The sequence below is a fragment of the Pan troglodytes genome, chromosome 18, assembly GCF_028858775.2.
Source record: "Pan troglodytes isolate AG18354 chromosome 18, NHGRI_mPanTro3-v2.0_pri, whole genome shotgun sequence".
Lineage (NCBI taxonomy): Eukaryota > Metazoa > Chordata > Mammalia > Primates > Hominidae > Pan > Pan troglodytes.
In genome coordinates, this window is record NC_072416.2 from 33,119,225 (window position 1) to 33,124,042 (window position 4,818).

Consider the following 4,818-nt stretch of genomic DNA (forward strand, 5'->3'; position numbering starts at 1 on the left):
GTCTGTATCACACCAGAGTTCATAGCCTAAGTAAAGGGGAGAGGAGGCAGCGACTGTGCTGCCGGGGTGGGAACCAGACTTCCCTTTCAGTCTCTTCCACTGACCTGACACTTCCCTTGTAGGGCCTCAGGATCCTCATCTTTCTAATGAAGAGGATCATTTCCAAAGGATGGCAAACTTCAGTACCTTCTAATCAGTTATCTAAATTTTTTTTTTTTTTTTTTGAGACGGAGTCTTGCTCTGTCACCCAGGCTGGAGTGCAGTGGCGTGATCTTGGCTCACTGCAGCCTCTGCCTCAGATTCAAGCGATTCTCCTGCCTCAGCCTCCTAAGTAGCTGGGATTACAGGCATCCACCACCATGCCTGGCTATCAGTTATCTAATTTTATTTTACTTAAAATTATTGAGGTGAAATAACATAAAGTAACCATTTTATTTATTTCTATTTATTTATTTATTTGAGATGGGGTTTTGCTCTTGTTGCCCAGGCTGGAGTGCAGTGGCACAATCTCAGCTTACTGCAACCTCTGCCTCCTGGGATCAAGTGATTCTCCTGCCTCAGCCTCCTGGGTAGCTGGGATTATAGGCACACACCACCATGCCTGGCTAATTTTTGTATTTTATTAGTAGAGATGAGGTTTCGCCATGTTGACCTGGCTGGTCTTGAACTCCTGACCTCAGGTGATCTGCCCACTTTGGCCTCCCAAAGTATTTATTTTATTTTGAGACAGGGTCTTGCTCTGTCATCCTGGCTGGAGTGCAATGATAACTCACTGCAGCCTTGAACGAACTCGTGGGTTCTCAGCCTCCATCTCAGCCTCCAGATAACTGGGGCTATGGCTAATGTTTTTGTTTGTTTGTTTGTTTGTTTTGAGACAGAGTCTCACTCTGTTACCCAGGCTCAAGTGCAATGGCGAGATCTTGGCTCACTGCAACCTCCACTTCCCGGGTTCCAGTGATTCCCCTGCCTCAGCCTCTCGAGTAGCTGGGACTACAGGCGCTCATTACCACAACTGGCTAATTTTTTTTTTTTTTTTTAATACAGAGATGAGGTTTCACCATATTGGGCAAGCTGGTCTCAAACTCCTGATCTCGGGTGATCCACCTGCCTCAGTCTCCCAAAGTGCCATGCCCAGCTAATTTTTAAATTGAGACCAGGTCTCCCTGTGTTAACCATGCTGATCTTGAACTTCCAGGATCAAGTGATCCTTCTGCCTGGGCCTCCCAAAGTGCTGGAATTCCAGGCATAAGCCATCATGGCTGGCCTGATTTTTTAAAAGAAACAGAAATTGGGATTTTATTGTGAAATCTCCTGATCTTAGTATATTGGATTTCATTATTTTTACATCAGGCAGATAATGTGTCAATGTCGAAACAAGGTTTGAGGGAGGTGCAACTCACGCATGAGCATGAAAACACAGTCATCATGTTTATGAACTACAAAAAGATGTGGCTTTAATTATTTGAAAGACATCTTGGCCAGGCCCGGTGGCTCACTCCTGTAATCCCAGCACTTTGGGAGGCCGAGGCAGGTGGATCACCTGAGGTCAGGAGATCGAGACCATACTGGTCAACATGGTGAAACCCTGTCTCTACGGGCCGGGTGCGGTGGCTCAAGCCTGTAATCCCAGCACTTTGGAAGGCCGAGGTGGGTGGATCACAAGGTCAGGAGATCGAGACCATCCTGGCTAACATGGTGAAACCCCATCTCTACTAAAAATACAAAAAATTAGCCGGGTGTGGTGGCAAGCACCTGTAGTCCCAGCTACTCAGGAGGCTGAGGCAGGAGAATGGCGTGAACCTGGGAGGTGGAGGTTGCAGTGAGCCGAGATCATGCCACTGAGCTCCAGCCTGGGTGAAAGAGCGAGACTCCATCTCCAAAAAAAAAAAAAAGAAAGAAAGAAAAAAAAAAGAAACCCTGTCTCTACTAAAAATACAAAAATTACCTGGGCATGGTGGTGGGAGCCTGTGGTCCCAGTTACCCAGGAGGCTGAGCCAGAAGAATCACTTGAACCCAGGAGGTGGAGATTGCAGTGAGCCGAGATCACGCCACTGCACTCCAGCCTGGTGACAGAGTGAGACTCTGGCTCAAAAAAAAAAAAAACATTTTACTGGTCAATACTATATAAGACAAGCAGGCCAGGCACGGTGGCTCAAGCCTGTAATCCCAGCACTTTGGGAGGCCGAGGCAGGCGGATCACAAGGTCAGGAGATCGAGACCATCCTGGCTAACACGGTGAAACCCCATCTCTACTAAAAATACAAAAAAAAAATTAGCTGGGCATGGTGGCGGGCACCTGTAGTCCCAGCTACTTGTGAGGCTGAGGCAGGAGAATGGTGTGAACCCAGGAGGTGGAGCTTGCAGTGAGCCGAGATCACGCCACTGCACTCCAGCCTGGGCAACAGAGCAAGACTCCATCTCAAAAAAAATAATAATAATAATAATACAACAAAACATTTGCTGGCCAGGTGATGAAAGGTGAATTCTGCTTTCATCACAGTTACTAAGTGTCAAGCATTCAACCACAATTTATTGAGACTTCCATGCAGAACTTTGTGGAAAGCAAAGCACTGGGGAGGGATTCCATGAACATCATTCATTTAAACACCCATTTGTTATTTTATTTTATTTATTTATTTTATTTTATTTTTTTGAGACGGAGTCTTGCTCTTGTCACCCAGGCTGGAGTGTAGTGGCGCGATCTCAGCTCACTGCAACCTCCGTCTCCTGGGTTCAAGTGATTCTGCCGCCTCCTCCTCCTGAGTAGCTGGGATTACAGGTGCCCACCCCAACACCTGGCTAATTTTGGTACTTTTAGTAGAGATGGCATTTCGCCATGCTGGCCAGGCTGGTCTTGAACTCCTGACCTCAGTTGATCTGCCCGCCTTGGCCTCCCAAAGTGCTGGGATTACAGGCGTGAGCCACCACGCCTGGCTATTTTATTTTTTTTTAAATTGAGACAAAGTCTCACTTTGTCACCCAAGCTGGAGTGCAGTGGCACAATCTTGGCTCACTGCAACCTCTGCCTCCTGGGTTCAAGCAATTCTTCTGCCTCAGCCTCCCAAGTAGCTGGATTACAGGCATGCACCACCACGCCTGGCTAATTTTTGTATTTTTAGTAGAGATGAGGGTTCACCATGTTGGCCAGGCTGGTCTCGAACTTCTGACCTCAAGTGATTTTTCTGCCTCAGCCTCTGAAAGTACTGGGATTATAGGCATGAGCCACTGCACCTGGCCTATGTTTATTTATTTTTGAGACAGAGTCTTGCTCTGTTGCCCACGCTGGAGTGCAGTGGCGTGATCTTGGCTCACTGCAACCTCCATCTCCTGGGTTCAAGCAATTCTCCTGCCTCAGCCTCCTGAGTACCTGGGATTACAGGCACCCGCCACCATGCCCGGCTAATTTTTGTATTTTTAGTAGAGACAGAGTTTCACTATGTTGGCCAGGCTGGTCTTGAACTCCTGACTTCAGGTGATCTGCCCACCTTGGCCTCCCAGAGTGCTGGGATTACAGGCATGAGCCACCACGCCCAGCCCCCATTTATTTTTTAGACTTTTATTATATTTTTTGAGACAGGGTCTCACTGTGTCTCCCAGGCTGGTGTGCAGTGGTACGAGCACAGCTCACCGAAGCCTCCCAGCTCAAGCAATCCTCTCACCTCAGCCTCCCGGGTAGCTGGAACGCGCCACCACACCTGGCTAATTTGTCTATTTTTTGGTAGAGATTGGGGTCTTGCTTTGTTGCCCAGGCTGGTCTTGAATTCCTGGGCTCAAGTGATCCTCCCACATTGGCCTCCCAAAGTGCTAGGATTACAGATATGAGGCACCATGCCCAGACTTAAACACCCATTTATTGTGCACTTTCTCTGTACCAGGCCCTGATCTGAGCCCCATGCACAGATGTGAACAAGACCTTACTCTCCAGGGACCAGGGGAAAGAAGTGCTACTTCTGTGCTCTAGAGAACCGAGTTCTCCAATCAGAAAAGATGAGAATGGAGGCCAGGTGCAGTGGTGACTAACGCCTGTACTCACACTTTGGGAGGCCGAGGCAGGAGGATCACCTGAGGTTAGGAGTTCGAGAGCAGCCTGGCCAACATGGTGAAAACCTATCTCTACTAAAAATACAAAAATTAGCCAGGTGTGGTGCCGTGTGCCTGTAATCCCAGCTACTTGGGAGGCTGAGGCACAGTTGCTTGAACCTGGGAGGTAGAGGTTGCAGTGAGCTGAGATCCCGCCACTGCACTCCAGCCTGGGGGACAGAGAGAGACTGTCTCAAAAAAAAAAAAAGTTTTTTAAATTTAAAAAGGCAGCCGGGCGCAGTGGCTCACGCCTGTAATCCCAGCACTTTGGGAGGCTGAGGCGGGCAGATCATGAGATCAGGAGATTGAGAACCTCCTGGCTAACACAGTGAAACCCCATCTCCACTAAAAATACAAAAAATTAGCTGGGCGCAGTGGCGGGCGCCTGTAGTCCCAGCTACTCAGGAGGCTGAGGCAGGAGAATCATTTGAACCCAGGAGGTGGAGGTTGCAATGAGCTGAGATCGTGCCACTGCACTCCAGCCTGGGCGACAAGAGTGAGATTCTGTCAAAAAAAAAAATGGAATTGCTAGGACAGTCAAAAACAAATGGAATTGCTAGGACAGTCTAGACAGTTTTCACAAAGCAAGACTTTGGTCCCCTCTTCAGGACTCAGCATGGCCTCAGATCCAGCCACCAGGCCCCGAATACCTTCAAGTTTGAGTGTAGAAGGGCATATTTCGCCTTCTTTTTGTGCTCCCCCTGACACCCTGACGTTCTTGACTCATCTGTCTTCATC

At 48.4% G+C, this 4,818-nt stretch overlaps 1 non-coding gene across 1 annotated transcript; it reads right to left on the minus strand.

Annotated features, from left to right (window-relative positions):
• Positions 1-1,344: 1,344 nt before the first annotated feature.
• On the minus strand, positions 1,345-1,448 carry LOC112208105 (small nucleolar RNA U13). The gene has a single exon (XR_002942451.1). It is a non-coding gene; the product is annotated as a small nucleolar RNA U13 (small nucleolar RNA).
• Between the last annotated feature and the right edge of the window lie 3,370 nt (positions 1,449-4,818).